The sequence below is a fragment of the Echinops telfairi genome, unplaced genomic scaffold (genome assembly GCF_000313985.2).
Source record: "Echinops telfairi isolate 266 unplaced genomic scaffold, ASM31398v2 ScPeMD7_7;HRSCAF=31, whole genome shotgun sequence".
Classification (NCBI taxonomy): domain Eukaryota; kingdom Metazoa; phylum Chordata; class Mammalia; order Afrosoricida; family Tenrecidae; genus Echinops; species Echinops telfairi.
Window position 1 is genome coordinate 29306067 of NW_022103904.1, and position 20152 is coordinate 29326218.

Here is a 20152-nt window from a genome sequence, read left to right on the forward strand (position 1 = left end):
ATAGCTGTGCTCTGTGGTAATAGTGAAACTCACATCTGTCTGGTAGCATAGCCTCTGCTCCTTCCAGACAGGCTGTGAGGGGCTGCCCAGTTGACACTGAACTCTGAAGGAATTAGCAATCCCAAGGTGATCAAACTTCAAACTTCAATATCCACAGCTTCCTAACATAGCTCAGCAAATGATAAATCCACAGGGAACCCGATGCAAATCTAGCTGTAGGGATGACCATCCACAGAGTAAAATGGTTGAAAGCCTATGGAATCAGGAACCAGTTCTGTTAAAACTTTTCATCTTTATTCCTCTATAAAAATTAACCACCCCCCAAATTAACCAAATATTACTCAGCCATAAAGAGAAATGACGTTCTGATATATACTATCTCATAAATGAACCTTGAAAATACAACATGTAAATAATCAGAACTAAAGGACAAATGTTGTACAATGCCATTTATATGAAATGTCTTGTTGTGTGCTGCCAAACCAATCCTAACTCATAATGCATGTACGTGCAACAGAATGATACATTGCCCAGTCCTCACAATCATTGCTATGCTTGAGCCCATTGTTGCAGTTACCGTGTCAATCCACGTTTTTGAGGGTCGATCTCCTTTCTTTTGACCTTTTACTTCTAAGCATGATGTCCTTCTTCAGGGACTGGTTCCTCCAAATAGGAAGGTCAACATACATGATAGGCAGTCTCGCCATGCTCACTTCTAAAAAGCATTGTCTGTGCTTCCTCTCACATGTGTTCATTCTTCTGGAGATCCATGATATAGTCGATATTCTTGGCCAACATAATTTAAAAGCATTTATTCTTCTTTGGTCTTTTTAAATTAATTATCCAGCTTACTTGGGCATATGAGACAATTAACAATACTATGTTTTGAGTCTAGCTCACTTTAGTTTTCAAAGTGACATCTTTGCTATCTAACACTTGAAAGAGGTCTTTAGATTTACAGAAGATTTGCTCAGTACAAAACATTTGATTTCTTGACTGCTGTTTCTGTGAGCAGTGATTGCGGAACAAAGTAAAATGGAAGACATTTATTTTTATTAGTTTATTAAATATTATTTACTAATATTTTCTATTAGTCATGACATTGCCTGGGGCTGCAGTTGTGAAGTTTCTGTTTTCTTTAAGTTGATATGTAATCCATACTGAAGGCTATAGTCTTTGGTCTACATCAAATCAACTTCACCTTTCACAAGCAAGGCTGAGTAATCTGCACATTGTAGGTTATAAATGAGTCTTCCTCTGGCTCAGAAGCAACATTCTTTTTCATGTGGTTCACCTTCCAGATTATTTGCTCAACTCTGGTGAAAGAATACAACCATGACACACCCCTTTCATGATTTAAAATCCCATTCTTTAAAACGTTTTCCTTAGTTCGTTTGATCCACACAGACAAATCCCTTTGCATAGTTAATAAAAGACAAGGAAACATCTTTCTGGTATTCTTCCTTTCAGTCAAAATTCATCTGGTATTAGCAGTCATATCCCTGGTTTCATGTCATTTTCTGAATATCACTTGGACATACTCCTACAAGTGTTTTTGTGAGTTATCTTCGGCAAATATTTTACTTACATGTACTGTTAATCATATTAATAGGTAATTTCCATATTATGTTAGATCATCTTTCTTTGGTAAGGACATGGATCTTTTCTGGTCTGTTGGCCAGATAGCTGTCTTCCAATTTTCTTTTAGGTATAAAATAGTGTCCATAGAATCCATCAAGGCTTGGAATTTTTCTTCAATTACTTAAGCTTGAGAAATGCTGAACTTGTTCTTTCCTTTTGGTTTTCTAACTCCATGTCTTTACACATTTAAGTAGACAGTGTTCTGCTGGTTTTCAGTGGCTTTTTTCTTTCTTTCAAAATTCAGTGGTCTGTCTGATGCTTCTTCCTATTCTGTAAGCTCTGACAAACTTTCCACCATGGGTGACCTTGCTGATATTTGAAACTCTGGTAGCATAGCTTCTATCATGAGAGCAACATGGAAGCCTCTACAGTATGATAAACTTACAGATGAGTGGTGAAATATCTAGAACAGGTCAATGTATAGAGGCAAAAGGTTACTTGTGGCTATAGGAGAAACAGTTTGGAGTGATGAAAACCCTTTAGAAATGAATAGTGGTGGCAATTGCACAACATGGTCAACTCAATTAATTGAAGTAAATTGTCTACTTAAAAATAGATAAAATGACAATTTTGTTATATATTTTTACCACAATAAAGCATTTTTAAAGTTAAATATCAGACATGGGAAAGGCTTCGAATGAGCAAAGAACCTGGTCTAATTACAAGGTCATATTGTTTCCATTTACCAATGAGGGTCAGGTCTCTATTCATGCAAGAGTTCTGAAGACCATTCTAGAAATTCCTGGGTCTGCAGAGTCACATTTACTACCATCACTCTACCCACAAATCCCATGGGGCAAAGCCAGGTGAGATATCTTTGGCTACTTGGGAGACCAGGACAGGACTTGGGTACAGCCCCACCCAGCCTTTGGCCCAGAGTCCAAGATTGTTAACATTCCTGGCTGCCTGGGACCTGGGCATAGGGTAAAATGATGTCAGAACCTTGGGGAATTATCCTTTTTTTTTTTTTTGGGGCTGTGGGTCTTGGGGCTGGCAAGACTGAGTATGGGAAAGTTTCCCATCTTCCCTAGAATACAGATAACACAGAGCTAGACCAGGTGAACCCTAGCTACACCAGTAAGGTGAGAAAGTCCCACAGATCATGATTATTATAAACTGAGATGTTTTTGTCTTCTTGTTTTCATTTTTTTACATAAACACCAAGCAATCATCTCTTGAAAAGCTGTCCATCATGCAAAGCTGTCATTTGGGGGGATACATTTCAGGGAAAAGGAAATGGACTGTATACCTGTCTGAAAAGGTGCTAAATTCCATATCTCAGAAAGGTCCTATCTGAAGGTAGATGCTGAATTGTGCTGATGGCAGTGTGGACATGCTGCTTTCTATGAAGAACCCGCCTAAACCTCTCACCGTTTCACCAATATCGTAGAACTATGGAAATACCATGCATGATCTCAAGGCTGCCTTGAAGTTCTGAGACTTCTCTGAAAACTAGACACCATATCCACATTCTAGAGCCAAGCACAACTGCTGTAGGTTAAAATTGACTTGAACCTCAAACACAAACTTTATTGAAAATATCTCTAACATCTATGTACCTGTCTGATTACTTGCTGGCTTGTTTCATCCATTAAAGGACAAGAAGCCTAGACTCACAAGCTCAGCAAAATCCCACCAACTCAGGAAACCATCTGTCTAACTTCTCAGCCTTTTCCCCTAACTGTGACACCCAGGGCTATGGAGAAGCAAGAGAGACACAGAGACACTTAATTCATCAAAGTTTCAAGAAGCAAGTAGGTGCCAGACACCACGCTAAATCCTCTGGCCTTCAGTTCCTTGTTTTTGTCTTTGACAAGATATTTGCCCAAGAACACAAGATGGCAGGGGACATGAACATCATGGTGAGGTCATTGCAGCCTGAAAGGACTTGGAGGAAAAGAATCTGTGAAATCTGAACCCACACCCATTTGTCATGAGAGTAAGACACCCATCTGCTGAGGCACTGTTGGCTTCTGTGCCAAGTCTCACTCCCTTAAACTGCCAACCAGAGTGCAGCCAAGGGCATGGAGATGCAGAGACTGCCATCACCCAATGACACACACATCCTGCTCTGCTAACTGGCTGCCCGTGTATCAGACCAAAACCATAATCTAATCTTTGGCTTGTGACAAACAAGGCAGGGCAAGCAGGCTCATCCGGGTTTAGATGGAGTTGGGTTTTCAGCCCCTCTTGTAAAAGCAGAGCCCCCCCTCCCCCATAGATCCTTATGCTCAGAATTTTCTAATAGATGTAGCACTCAAGAGGCATAGCTTCCCCTACCTTTTATTTATTTATTTTTATATAAATCATTTTATTTGGGGCTCTTACAGTTCTTGTAATAATCCATACATCAATTGTATCAAGCACATTTGTACATAAGTTGCCATCATCATTTTCAAAACATTTTCTTTCTACTTGAGCCCTTTGATATCAGCTGCTCTTTTTTTCTTTCCCTCCTCCACCTTCCCACGTTCATGAACCCTTGATAAATTATAAAATATTTTCATATCTTACACCATCAGCTCTCTCTGTTTGGCACTTTTCTGTTGTTTGTCCCCCCTGGGGGTTGGTGAGGATATGTCGATCATTGTGATTGGTTTCCTCTTCCTCAACCTTCTTCTCCCACCTTCCCCCTACTGTTATGGTATCACTATTCCCATTACTGTTCCTGAGGGATTTTGAGCATAAGGAGAAGATCATGTTCTAGATCTGATGTCAATGAGCCCCCTTGTCTTCCCTTCTATTTGCTCTTATGGAGGTTCTATCCACTCCTGTGGCTGTTGATACTCATCTGTACCTCAAGCCCCAAATTTTCTCCTCAGTTCTAGCTCAAACTGCTGTACTTCTTCAGCAAAATTATTAGTTTGATTTACAGATACCTCAAATTTATGTCACTAAAAAGAGCTGACATTGATGTCCCCTCCCTAGATGACAGCGCTACAGAGGACAACACTGAAGATTCAGTTCAGAGTGTGGCATGTCTGACTTGTCCACATGGGGGCAAACTAAGAGGGAAGTGCCACAGACCATCATTGGGAGCAAAGCCACGAAGTCTCTGAAGAATCCCAATTGTAGACTTCTGACTTGGGGGACAGCACTTAGCACCCTATCTGAACTGGTTGGGGATATTCACAAGGAGGCCATGCTGAAAGTCTAAAGGTGTAACGGGGTTGGAGGTGGGGCACCAGACTGCTCCATCCTTGACTGCAGGAAGAGCAATGGGGTCTTGTAGAAGGCGAGCCCCTCAGATACAAATGCTGAGGACTAAAAGGGGATTAAGTGCCGTTGGGTAAGTGGGTCCTAGGATATGGATCCCTGAAAGAAAAGGGGATTGAACTAATGGATTAGTTCAGGGCCTGATCACTATTTAACAGAGAGATACTCATCTACTTTGGGTAAGGACAACAATTAGACTTGGAGCTATATTTGTGTGCTCTATCTCTCTCTTTCTTGTCTTTTGGTGTCTAGCTATATAACATAGGCAAGATAAGCAATCCCAAGGGGCAGTAGGGGACCAATGGTATGGAGTTGGGGGAAGTGGGTATGGGAGAGGAAAAAACATGGAGAGGTTAGTGGAGACAGTGACAGGGGATTAGCAAGGAACCTAAAATTGATAGTGAGAAGGGTGTAGCATTCCTGGTTGTGTTGGATCAATTTAATGGAATAAGGCAAGGCTTACAAACTCTCTATTTTCATATTTCCAAATAATAATTTCTATCAATCATTATATCAACAATAATAAGCAGAAGAAATCAGTATAAACAAAGTAGAATCAGATCCTAACTCAATTCTTAAAACCGTCACCTTATCTTAATCCTTATCTAAACTATTCTATTGATACAAAATATGGGATTAGGCCTCTGACAGCATCAAACCAGAGCCAGGCTTTCTGTCAGCCATTTTGATCTTTTGTCAGCGATTTCCTCTAAGCACCTCTGAGAATATTTAAGAGGTGATTTTGCCCCCTGAGCAATTAATCACAGTAATTAAAAATTAATCACATTCATTTTTGTCATTTCACACAGGAATAACCAAATACTACAACCAATGAAAAGAATCAAAACTTTAACTTCCCTTGTTCTTTCCAGAAAACAACCAAGTAAACTGCATGGACATATCTGACCTCTGGCTAGTCAAAGAAGAAAAATTACTATGAGGCAGTGGGCAAATAGGCATTCAGTCTCCATCTTTACGGTTTGTTTCTCTAGTACCGTACCCCTGGTCCCATAATGTGCTTGTCTGGGTAGACTAGAGGAACAAATCCAGGGATACTCAGATGTGTATAAGAAAGAGCTTTATATACAAGAGCAATTGAATATTGAGAAAACATCCCAGCCCAGTCCAGATCAAGTCCATAAGTCCCATATTAGCCCATATGTCTGAAACCAATCTATAAATTCCTCTTCAGACCTATGAAACAATGCAATGATGCCAAATGCAGAATGATCACAGGCCAGTGGGTAGAAAGTCTGTGGATCCAGTAGCAGTAGAAGCATCTCAGCACTGGCACGGGTCTCCACATGGCTCTTTCAGCTCCAGGGCTCTAGCATAGCTCCATGTGTCTTCTCCACAGGAATGTCTCGCAAGGAGTAAGAGTACTATTTATCTCCTTAGCATCTCCAAATGAGGTCAGCAAGCTGCAATCTGATTGACAGGCTAAATTCCACTCTTTCACTTTTAAGTCTCAAATTGACAACAGATTATGTAACTACCACAGGTATTATGCATCACTAAAAAGCACTGATGAGGCACATCATCCCATGGGAAAAGCTGTAGTAAATTATGCTACGCGAAGCTAGCCAATCACAAAAGGACAAGTACAACATAAGTCCATTGAGGTAAGTATAATTCGCACAGTAGGTACAGAAGAAAATCCACTTATCTCACACATTACAAAGTCATTTTAATACAGAAGGTGGAAGGGGCAGGAAGGTGTGTAGAAAAAGGGGTGGAGAGAGGTAGATAATGGCACTAGGGGAGTAGGGCACTAATCCACTGGTGGGGGTGGGGAGGTGTATTGTTTATGTCTCCACAGAAATAGGAGTGTGAGTGTAAACTCCACCATGGCATGCCACACCTTGAAGGGCAATGGAACCACACAAAGCAACTCATGAACAGAGAGATCTACAGAGCTGGCTTACTACCCCCTCCCCACACCTAGAAGTATGTGCTACAGAGGACAACACTAAGCCTTTAGGTTTGGGAGAGGGGCCAGCCTGCCATGTACATACAAAAGTAAACCAAAAAGGAAAAAGAGAGAGTGAGGGACTAGACTCCATACTGGCATACCAAGCCCTGAAGATGACATCCCTGCATGGAGCTGATAAGGCACAGGGAGGACTGTAGGGCCAATAACAGCTTGAGACATGATGCTTCCCCCCATGGGAGCATACCCTGACAGAGGACAATAATGGGGACACACGGTGAGGTGTGAGTCTGGTCTGACCATCCCCACAGTGGGGTGAACTATGAATGGAATATAACGGATCAGCAATGGAAGCAAAATGAAGCCACAAAGCCCCTGAGGAGCCCCTAAAATAGACTTCAGGCTAGGATGGGCATTTTCTGGAACTCCCCAGGACTTGTGGGGAGATAGTTATAAAGGTCAGCAAACAGACCCAAACCCTATATGAAGAAAATACGACATCCCCTCACAGAAGGGTCATAAGGAAAGGATGGGTCAACCAGGGCACAGTACAGCACCAATGAAACACACAATATTCCTCTGGTTATTTGTGGCTTCCTCACCTCCCCCACTATCATGGCCCCAGTCCTGCCTTTCAGTTCTGGCTAGTCTGGAGTATGTATTCTGATACAGATAAAAACTAACGACACATAGAACCCAGGTCAGATAAACCGCTCAGGACCAGGAATGGGAGTAGTAATACCAGGAGGGTAGGGGGAAGGTGGGAGGAGGTGGATAGGAAGGAGGAACTTCTCACAATAATTGAACCCCCCCCCCAGTGAAGAACAACAAAAATGTGGGTGAAGTGAGACCATGATAGGTGTAAGATATTAAAATAATAATAATTTATAATTTTTCAAGGGGTCTTGAGGTTAGGGGACATAAAAAAAGAGGAGCTGATACTAAGGGCTCAAATAGAAAATAAATGTTTAGTAAACAATGATGGAAACATATGTACAAATGTGCTTGATACAATTGATGTATGGAATGTTATAAGAGCTGTAAGAGCCCCCCAATAAAATGACTTAAATTAATTTTAAAAAGATGAAAAAGAAATCAGACTCAACAATTATAGTAAGTAACTTTAATACACTGCTCTCTGAGAAAGATAGATCACAGGGAAAGAAACTGAACAAGGAAGGACAGAATTAACCTCTACAATTAGGTGACTTGACTTAATAGACAAATTTAGAGCTCTTCATCCAAATGCAAAAAAAAAAAAAATCACATTCTTTTCAAATGTGTGTGGCGTATACTCAAAGAATGACTACCTGCTGGGGCACAGGTCAAGTCTGAATAAATTCAAGCAAACAGAGATCACTTAGACCTCCCTGTCGGATCACTATACAATAAGGCTGGAAATCAACAAAAGAATGGTTGAGAAAACAAGGGCAAATAATTGGAGGATGAATAACTCCCTACTGCAAAATGAGTGGGTACTGGTCCAGATCAGAGATGAAATTCAGAAGTTTTTAGAAACCAATGAGAAAAAGAATACAACGAACTGAAACCTTTGGAACAAGGCAAGAGCACTTATCAGAGGAAGCTTGATAACAATAAATGCACACATGAAGAAGGAAGAGGGCCTTATGATCGATGCTCTGTCACAAAGCCTCCATCAATTAGAGCAGAGTCAAAACAGTAATCCTACTAATAGCAAAAGAAAAGAAATAATAAAACCAAGGCTGAGATACATGAATGGAAAAATAAGAAAATGATACAAAACAATCAATGCAGCAAGAAGCTGGTTCTTTGAAAGTATGAACAGGATCGATAAACCATTGGCAAACCTAACCAAAGAAAGGCAGGAACAAAAACATCAATAGCCAAGATGAGGGGTGAAATGGGTGAAGTCACAATGGACTTTAATGAAATGAAGAGGTTAATTACACAGTACTGCAAAGGCCTGTTTTCCAATGAATGCAACAACTTGGAAGACATGGACAAATACTTAGAAAAACAATCTCTCTCTAGATTATCCCAGATGGATGTCATGAACCTCAACAAACCCATAGCAAGAGAAGAAATAAAGTTATCAAAGGACTACCAACTAAAAAACCCCCAAGTCCGAAAGCTTCATAGAAGAATTCTACCAAGCATTCAGGGAAGAACTCACACCAATCCTACACAAACTCTTCCAGAGCATACAAAAGGATGGCAAACTCCCAAACTCTTTCTATGAAGCTAGTATAACACTGATACCTAAAGCTGGCAAGGATCACACAAGAACCAAGAACTACAGACTGATATCTCTAATGAACACCAATGCAAAAATCCTTAACAAAATATAGGCCAATAGTATAAAAAAAGTATATAAAATGAGTAATTCATCATGACCAAGTGGGATTCATTCCAGGGATGTAGGGATAGTTCAACATCTGAGAGTCCATCAACATTATTCACCACATTGACAAGAAAAAGGATAAGAACCACATGAAAATATCGATAGATGCAGAAAAATCATTCAACAATATCCAACACGCATTCCTGTTTAAGACACTGAAGAAGATACGAATGGAAGGAAAATTCCTCAATATAATACAAGCCATATATGAAAACCAACAGCCAATGTAGTAGTTACTGGAGAAAAGATAAAAACAATCCCACTGAGAAAAGTGCACCAGACAAGGATGCCCCTTGCCCTCTCCTTTTTCAGCATCATACTGGAAGTCCTAGTTAACAACATAAGGCAAAAGAATACATTAAAGAAATTCATGTGGGAAAAGAAGAGGTGAAGCTATTGTCATTCACAAATGATATGATTTTATATACTGAAGACCCCAAAAGCCCCACACGAGGAGTGCTGGAAGTGATAGAGGAATATGGCAGAGTGACAGGATCCAAGATCAACAAACAGAAGTCTAAAACAAATGGAATTCGAGCTATCATATGATCCAGCAACCCTCCTATTGGGCATATACTCAGAAGAAGTAAGAAGCAGACCAAGACCAGACATTTGTGCTCCAATGTTAATTGTAGTGCAATTCACAATCGTGAAGAATTGGAAACAATCTAAGTTTCTATCAACTGGTGAATGAATTTTTAAAAACTCTAGTATATACATACAATGGAGTACTATGCAGCCCTTAAAAATCAGTGATGAACATGTGAAACACATTATCTCATGGGAAGGGTTGGAGGAAAATATGCTAAAGTTAGTAAAGTTAGCCAAACCCAAAGGGATAGGTACAGCATGTGTCCACTGAGGTAAATTAAAAAAATACAATGGGCACAGAGGATAAGCATTTAATGCATAAATCTCAGGTCAAAGTTGAGGCACCTTGGCAGGGGTCAGACCCAACACAGGGGTGCATATGGCCGCCAACTAAAAAGGAGGGGAAAAGAAAGAAAAATAAACAAACAAAGATGAAGGTGGTGGGGCAAGGTATTGTTTGTCTCCACAGGAACCAAATCTCATCCCAGAGCATCAAGCCTTGATGGCAACATACTGGCATAGAGGAGTGAACTAACAGAGAGGATGACAGGGCCGGGCCCAAGCTGAGCTATGCTGACTCCCTCCCCAGAAGAATGTAATACAGAGGACAGCACTGAAGATGTAGCCGGGGAGAAACTAAGAGAGAGAGATGATGGAGAAAGATTAGATAGATAGATAGATAGATAGATAGATAGATAGATAGATAGATAGATAGATCCCCATCATGGCCCACCAAGCCCCAGGCATGACATCCCTGGCCAGAGCAGCCAATGCATAGAGGATCGTAGGGCTGGCCCCACCATGAGACAAGGCATCCCCTCACTGATCCATAGTGTACGGGGGACAGCACTGCAGACACTATGCAGAAAGTGTGCCCAGTTTGCCATGCACACCATGGGACAAAACATGAAGAGAGTGCAACAGGGCAGCAAGGGGAATAAAGTAACAAAGTCCCCGAGGAATTCTGAAAATTAACTTCTGACTTGGGAGACAGGGCTTGGTACCTCATCAGACCTGATAAGAAAACACTCACAAGGGTCAGAAGACAGACCTCAACTATCTATCTTTTTCTTTGTTTTGCTCTATGTCTATCTATATAAAATAGGCAGGAAAAACAATCCTGAGGAGAAAACAATGGGACGAATGGTCTCAGGGAGGCATGGGAGAGGTGGGGGTGGGGAGAGAGAAGGGAGCCAACAAACTCAGGGACACGGAAACCACAACAGATCTAAAATTACTGGAGAGGAGTGCATAAAATGCTTGGTAGGGTTTGATCAAGTTTAATGTATCCAAGAGGAATTATGAGAGCCAAATGGAGAGTGAACATGATAGTTGGATAGGAGGAAGGTGAAAGGAAATAGAGGAAAGAATTAGGAGTCAAAAGATATTTATAGCAGTATAGGTATAAGCATGTATATATGTAAATATATTAATTTATAATGATCATATATTTATATATTAAGTATTAATATAGCAGATGGACATTGGGCCTCTACTCAAGTCCTCCCTCAATGCAAGAACACTTCATTCTAGTAGCCTGGCATTCCATGATGCTCACCTTTTCAACACGATAGCTGAAGGCAGAATGGGTGCTTATGCAAATGTGGTGAAAAAAGCCGATAATGCTGAGCTATCAAAAGATATAGCATCTGGATTCTTAAAAGCTTGAAGATAAATAATCAGCCATCTAGCAGGGAAGAAACTAAGTCCACATAGAAGAAGCACACAAGCCTGTGTGATCATGAGGTATCGATGGGATCAGGTATCAGGTATCAAATGATCCAGAACAAAAAATTATATGGATAAGAATGAGGGGTGTTGGAGTGGAGACCCAAAGCTCCTCTTTAGATAATTGGACATCCCCCCACAGAAGGGTTACAAAGAAGGGATGATTCAGCCAGGGCACAGTATAGCACCAACATTCCTCTAGTTCCTGAATGCTTCCTTCCCCCCATATCTCCCCTTTCATGACACGGTTCTATCTTGCAAATCTGGCTCGACTGGAGTATACACATTGGTACAGGTAAGAGCTCTCAATACATGGAATCCAGAACAGATAAACCCCTCAGGAACAGTAGTGGGAGTAACAACATCTTGAAGGTAGGGGGAGGGTTGGGGCAGGAAGGATGAGAAAGGGGGAGCAGATCACAAGGTTGTATAAATAGCCCCTCTCCCTCCGAAGGGAACAAATAACAGAAATTTGGGTGAAAGGAGACAATGACAGTATAAAATACAAAATAACACTAATAATATATAATTGATCAAGGATTCATGAGGGTGGGAGGGTGAGTGAGGGAGCAGAATAAAGAGGAGCTAATTCCAAGGGCTCAAGTAGAAAGAAAATGTTTTGGAAATGTTGACAGAAATATATGTACATGTGCTTAATACAATTGAATTATGGATGTTTATAAGATTTTGAAGAGCCCCCTAATAAAATGATTAATTAAAAAAATAACCAGGAAATCACATCTTTGCCTGAAATGGAAATGACATGAAGAGATCCAGGATTCAAAACCTTTGCGGTTATTGTAATGGTGATCTCTCTGGTACTGATTTTGGTGATGGCTTCTAAGATGAGATAGATCAATATATTGGTGTACATTTCAATCTGTTCAATGATTGGAATGTTTTCCATTTCCTCTGTCAAGGGTCTGGGGATTGCTATGAAGGTAGAATGGAAGCGCGCTTGCAAGCATCCCCTGGTCTTTATTTTGTTAGCCATGCTTGAGCTCTCAGTGACATCACAGATCAACTATCTCAACAAGGCACTGGACACCTTTAATACTTCTCTTGTGACTCCCATTTACTATGTGTGCTTCACGTCCATGGTCATGACTTGCTCCACCATCTTATTCAAGGAGTGTTATGGTATGAAAGTTGGCAATATCATCAGGACCCTGATTGGGTACTTGACAATTATAAATGGAAGCTTTCTCATACATGCTTTTAAAAATACTGACATTACCTGGAGTCAGTTAACATCTACTGCTAAGGAAGAAGTTCCTTACCTGGATCCCAGGGAAAATATTCTTTGTTAGAATATACAGAGTCCTAAACCCTAAGATATAATGCCACCACTTTGTTCAGCAAGACTGATGAGCATAGTTTCTAGAAACTCTGAATTTCAACCAGTATAGACTATGGGAGAGGTAAAGAAATCTCTTCCTGATAATTGGATGAACCATTGGGAAAGATGGCATTTCTAAAGTTATAGCTATTAATTGAGAGGTGAAGCCATGTAGCAATGACTTCATATTTGGTCATGAAATTTAAAAATCAAGGTTTTCATCCTGCTCCAGAATATTCCTACCTATATTTATGTCTACAAATGTGGAATAGCCTCTGAACATAAAGAAGTGGAAGAGTTGGATGAGCCTCAAAACTATTCATTTTCTTCTGACACAATGCAATTGCCCCTACTGGGTGGCTCTTCAATTCTTTGGCTGATAGTCTTCACCTCATAGTCATTCATGGGTAAGGTTAATTGTGTTCTGATACAAACAGTATCAACCATTATCTACTGAGTCACAGTTTTTACTTGGGAAAGCTGAGAGAAAAGGTCACAGTTGCTTTCCACAGCTTTTCCCTTCCATGCCGTTTTCTCTCTCCCACCAGTGAGCAGGAAAACATTTTAAAGAAAAAATTGGCCTGATTTGGTAATCTATTCCTCAGTGGGCTGCAGTGCACAAGTGGCTCCTAACCGTGGAGGACTTCTCACCTACCGACATAAAAATTGTAATTTATTGACACACCCTAGAAGTTTTTTGCCAATTGAAAGGGACAGAAGAAAGAATTTGAGAAAAATACTTTAGACCCTGGGTAATGCATTTTTTTCCTTGTCTTTTCACAAAAACACAAACATAAGTGATTTATTCATTGGTCCTTAGAACTCAGACCTGGATGTAATTAAGACAACCTAGACTTTCTGGAGAAGCCCACATGAATTTTGCTTTGGGATTACTATATGTCTTCCATTTTTTCACTAGTATTCCAAAGATTACTTTTATTATCAAGGGTAAGATGTTTGTGGAAAAATTGCTAAATTACTTCAGGGTTATATAACCTCAATTTTCATCAACCGTTTAATTCCCAAGAGAAGGGTGGGTTTTACAGACTATTTTGAAACAACAAGAAAAGCTTTATGAAACACTTGAATATCATAATGACTCTCTTTAATTGGTCACTTTCATCCTTATTAAGGGAATTATAATTAGTCACTTTTGAAAGTATGTGTTTCTCCCACAATAAATGATAGAATGTCTTTTTCTGGTAAATTAAAAAAAAATAGTAAATGATTAAATGGGTGACATCACAGCAGAACCAAATTTAAATTTGAAAATAGCACATTACTTCAAAAGGCTGTACTCCAAAAACTTAAAAAGCCTAGAGGAAATAGACAAATTTCTAGGAGCCCTGGTTGCCAAGTGGTTACATGTTGGGCTGCTAACAGCAAGGTCAGCAGTTTGAAACCACCAGCCACTCTGCAAAAGAATGACCATGCTTTCTGCTCCCATGAAAATTACAGTCTCAGAAACCCAGAATTGACTCAATCACAGTGAGAGAAAGAATGTAGAAAATTTCAAGAAGCCCTTAACAAAAGAAGAAATATATCACCTTATTAAAAACTTCCAAAAGCAAAAAGGCCCACATCCAGATGGTTTTACCAAATATTCATAGAAGAGTTGACACCAATTCTACACAAATTATTCCAGAATATAAAAAAGGACCACCGACTCCCAACCTCAATTTATGAAGTGAGCATAGTACACACACACACACACACACACACACACCAGGCAAAGATTACCAAACTAGAAAAATAAATGCAAATATCCCTCACTAAGTTTATTTTTCTTGTTAAATGCCACTGAGTTGGTGACTGTGGTAGTTACATTATCTGTTGTCAATTTGAGGATTAAGCATATAGAGGTGGAGTCTAGGCTGTCAATCACTATGTAGCCAATGAGGTCTCTGTGTGGGCATGGCCTTCCCCTAAGGAGTCTGGGAATTTCTGGATTTCCTCCTTGGAGGCAGGAGACAAACTTTCTCTCTCGGCTCACTCCCTGAGAGACTCTCTACTGATGAGAGACATGGAACTACCATGTGGAGACTATGCTAGTGTCCTGAGCTGGAACAGCTACATGGAGACCCCTGCCAGCGCTGAGATGTTTGCAACACTGGATCTACGAGACTTACCACACACTGGCCTGTGATCTTCCTGCATTCAGCGTCATTGCGTATTTTGTGAGTCTGAAGAGGACTTTATAGATTGGTATCAGATGTATGGGCTAATATTGGACTTATGGACTTGATCTGGGTTGGCATGTTTTCTCAATATTTAAACTTTTCTTGTATATAAAATTCTATCTTATCCACATATGAGTCTCTATGAATTTCTCTAGTCTACCTGGACTACCAAAGTGACCATATGCACAGAACAAAAACACTGCAGAGTCCTGTGCTACGCTCACAATTGTTCCTATGCTTAAGCTCTTTCTTTTCTTCGCTGCCCCTCTATTTACCAAATATTGTCTCCTTCTCCAGAGAGTGGTCTCTCCCGACAATATGTTCAATATATATAAGATGAAGTCTCACCATCCTTGCCTCTAAGGAGTGCTCTAGCCATCTTTCCTTCAAAACAGATAGGTTTGCCCATTTATCAGCTCATGAATACTTCCAATATCCTTCTCCAGCAGCACAATTCAAATGCATTGATTCTTCAGTCTTCCTTATTCAATATCCAACTTTGGGTACACCTTTTCTGTTCTTTAATGCGTGATACCTGATCCTTTTGACACCTCGTGATCACACAAGCTGGTGTGCTTCTTCCATGGGGGCTTTGTTGCTTCTCAGCTAGATGGCCACTTGTTTATATTCAAGCCTTTAAGATCCCAGACACTATATCTTTTGATAGCCGGGCATCATCAGCTTTCTTCACCACATTTGCTCATGCACTTATTTGTCTTCAGCGATCATATGAAGAAGGTGAGCACACAGCGATATGATTTCTGTTCTTTGATGCCTGATAATTGATCCGTTTGGCACCTCGTGCTCACACAGGCTGGTGTGCTTATTCCATGTGGGCTTTGTTGCTTCTCAGCTAGAAGGCTTCTTGTTTACCTGCAACTCATCTTTTGATTTCTTGACAGCTGCTTCCATGAACATTGATTGTGAATCCAAGCAAGGCAAAATCCTTAACAACTTCAACATTTTCTCCATTTATCATGATGCTACCTAATGAATGATCCCGTTGGGAGGATTTTGATCTTCTTTACATTCAGTCATAATCCATACCGAAGGCTGTAATCCTTGATCATTATCAGAAAGTGCCTCATATCGTCCTCACTTTCAGCAAGCCAGGCTGTGTCATCTGCACATCACAGGTTGTTAATAAGCCTTCCTCCAATCCTGATTCCACATTCTTCTTCATATAAACCCATTTCTTTGATGAATTGCCCAGCCTTTACATTATAAGTATGTTGACAGGATAAAACCCTGACACATACCTTTCCTGATTTTAAATCATGCAGTATTCCCTTGCTCTGTTCTCAAAACTCCCTCTTGATCCATGTACAAGTTTTTCATGTGCGTAATGCAGTGTTCTTGAATTCTCATTCTTCACAAGGTTATCCATTGCTTGAAATGATCTACACAGTTGAATGCCTTGGCATATTCAGTAAAACCACGTAAACATCTTTCTGGTATTCTCTGTGTTCAGCCAAGATCCAGATGACATCAGCAATAATATTCCTTGTTCTATGTCCTCTTCGGAATCTAGCCTGAATCTCTGGCTGCTCCTTGTCAATGTACTGCTGCCACCCTTGTTGGATGATCTCCAGTAAAATTTTCCTTGCATAAGATATCAATGACATAGTTCTATAGTTTTAGCATTATGCTGGGTCACCTTTCTTGGGAATGGGCATACATATGGATCTCTTCCAGTCAGTTGGATAAGTACTTGTCTTCCACTATTCCTTGACATAGATAGTGAGTATTTCCAATGCTTCATCAGCTTTTTGAAACATTTATATTAATATCCCATCAATTTTTGGAGTCTTGTTTTTGGCTAATGCTTCCAGTGCAGCTTGAATTTCTTCCTTCAGCCCCAGTTCTTGCTCATGTTACACCTGAAATGGTGGAATATCGACTACTACTTTTAGGTACAGTGATTCTGTGTATTCTTCCCATCTTCTCTTGATACTTCCTACACCATTCAATATTTTTTTTCCCGTAGAATCTTTCAAGATTGCAACTGGAGGCTTGAATTTTTTCTTCAGTTCTTTTAGTTTAAGATATTCTGAATGTGGCATCCATAGTCTTCAGCAAATTGGGCATTCTGATTGGGTGTTAAGCTCTGCTACCATTCTGTCCTTCAGATATGGATTTCATTATTTATCATCCTTTGATCACGTAGCTGGTGTGCTTTTTCCATGTGGACTTAGTTGATGCCTCACTTAGATGACTGCTGGTTTAAATACAAATCTTTAATCCCCCCAGATACTATTCTGTTTTATATCTGGGCACCGTCTGCATTCTTCACCCCACTTTGGTGGTTGTACCACCCATATCTCCCATGATCTCTTCATGAGGGTAGGCATCAAGCAGGGCCATGTCATAAGAACTAGTTGTTCTTAGATTAGGGCCGGAATTAAGTTCAAGCCCCAAATTCATTCACTTGTATGTTAGTTTCTGTATGTCTCCGGTTTGCCTTTTAGAGGCATTATAATTTTATAGCAGATAGCATTATCAATCATCACCCTGGATTTAAAGTAATTCTATTGATAAAACCACAAAACCAAACTCACTGCCATTGAATTGATGCCAACTCATAGTGTCCCCTTTGAGTTTCTGAGACTGTCTGTTTGCAAGAGTAAAAAGCCTGCTCTTTCTCCCACAGAGTGCCTGGTGGTATCGAACTGTTGACCTTGTGGATCACAGCTCAATGCATAACCATTATGCCACCAGGGCTCCCATTTATTGATAGTGTCATTAATTTATCAAATGTTGTAGGATTTCACATACTGTTGAAAACAGGAATCATTCAAGTATAGATCAGCTCCATGAGTTGTTGATTTTTACAGATTAAACTCTTAAATAAGTGAGTACTGTTTACATTGACACTGGGTGATGATGCTAGAGCAAAATTCCCAATAGCACTCATTTACAAAGGCAGAACAATGCCTATCAGATTAATTCATGTCATAGTACAGCAAAGAGAGAATTAAAATAGGTAACATATGGCTGTCTTTTCAAGGTACACATGAGAAGGACTTCATGTAGAAATCACTAACAAACTGGGCTTTACCTCAAACTCACCTGCAGCCCTTGGACTTAAGCCTGAAACTCCCTGGTGTGAGAAGAAACAGATGACTGCCACCCCAAGGCCATAGAATTGGTGGTCATTGGACTTTGATTAGGATCTCTTGCTTTGCGGGTGCTCAATGAAAGTTGGCCCAAGACCACCATACAGTTTATAGCACACAACCTGGGTCACCAAAGGCTGGATAGAGACTAGGTCTAAGGTGTCTAATTAGGAATATTGTACCGGGCTTATTCTCTCCTTGGGCTCTAATATAAGTATTGTTAAGCAAAACTTTCTGATGGGATATTGTGCCTCTCCATTTACCCACAGAGTGGAAATGCATCTCCCCAAACACAGATGCCCCCTTCCCCAGATCTTGACTTGAATTTCCAGTCAGGTTTCCTTATCTCTCCTGTAGGAGTGTCTGTTTACTTGGCGTAACCTTATCACAACGTTTCATGGCCTCAAATGAATGACTTTTTCCCTTTCCCGCCTTATTGAGTGACCCTAGCTGAGATAATGTCTTCTCTTTCAAGGTCGTTCTTAAGATGTGAATACTATAATGGGAGCGCTGTGTGGTTCATAGATGCTAGGCAGGCTTTCTGCCCCCTCTGTTTGTGAGACTACATCAGAAATATATGTGGCCAGAGAGCAGAAGCCTCCCTAGGTCTTGGTGTTTTTCCTATAGTAGTGGGTTCATACAGTAGTTGTCCTTTTTAAATGGATTAACTTTACTCAACATGACAGTATTCAGGTTCTTCCATGTTAGGAGGTGTTTCCTGTTTTCACTACTGTTTTTCAGAAATGCGTAGTACTCCATTGTGTATATATACCATAGTTTTTTTTATTCTGTTGTTGGGCACTTGGTCTATTTCTAGCTTCTTCCAATTGTGAACTTTGCTTCAATAAACACGGGAGAGCATATTCGTTTTGTCTCATTTCTTTGGGGTATATGCCCAAGAGCTGTATTGCTGGATCATATGTGTTTTCCATTCCCAGTTGTTTTAAGTAGAACTGTATTGCTTTTCATAGTGATTGAATGGGTTTACAAGTCCACCAATAGTGTTTACAAACTCCAGTTTCTCCATCTCCTGTCTAACATTTGTTGTTTTCTGGTTTGGCTTTTTAATTGGGCTATCATTGTAGGTGTAAGGTGATATCTCATCATAGGTTTAATTCGCATCTCCCAGATGGTTAGGGATCATGAGCATTTTTTCATGTGTTATTTGAATGTCATTTTTGGTGAACTCTCGGTTCATGTCTTTCATCCACTTCTTAATTGGGTCATTTGTCATTTTCTTATTGAGCTGTTGTAGAGTTCTGTAGATTTTGGTCATTAGTTCCATTGGGCTATTTATCTATCATTGTTCCTGTATCAGACTGACTACTGTGACTATATAGCAGCTTTTTAGGTCAGGTGGTGCGAGGCCTCCTACCTTGTTCTTTTTAAGCAAAGTTCTTTGCTTATCCTGGGTCTCCTCTCTCCATTTGAAGTTGGTCATTCATGTTTCCATTCCTTTAAAGAATTTATTTGGGATTTGGATTGGAATTGTGTTGCATCTAAGGACTGCTTTAAGTAGTAGTCATATTTTTGCAATATTATGTCTGCCTACCCATGAACGTGGTATGTTCTTTCACTTATGTGGGTCATTTTTGGTTTCTTGTAATCATGTTCTGTAGTTTTTTTCTTTATAGATTTTTGCTTCTTTGTTTAGGTGTATTCCTAAGTAATGTTTTGTGTGGTTATTTTGAATTGTGTTGTTTTCGTAATACCTTTTTTAGTAGCTCTTTTTGCTGGTTTATAGGAATCCAATTGATTTCTGCTGCTTATTCTTGTATCTTGCTACTCTGTCAAATCCCTCCAGGAGGCAGGTGTTTTATGCAATCCTTTGGGTTCTGTCTCTATAGAATTATACCATCCACAAATAGAGAATTTCATGTCTTCTTTGTTTATTTATATTCTCCTGATTTCTTTTTATTGTCTGATTAACCCGACTAAGACTTCCATTACGATGTCGAATAAGAGTAGTGAAAGAAGAGTTCCTTGTCTGGTCCCTATTTTCAGGGGAATTATATCTAACCCCCCCCC

At 40.0% G+C, this 20152-nt stretch overlaps 1 pseudogene; it reads left to right on the top strand.

Moving 5' to 3' along the window:
- The first annotated feature begins 3479 nt into the window (after nt 1–3479).
- Nucleotides 3480–12873, top strand: LOC101664214 (annotated as a pseudogene).
- Nucleotides 12874–20152: the final 7279 nt, after the last annotated feature.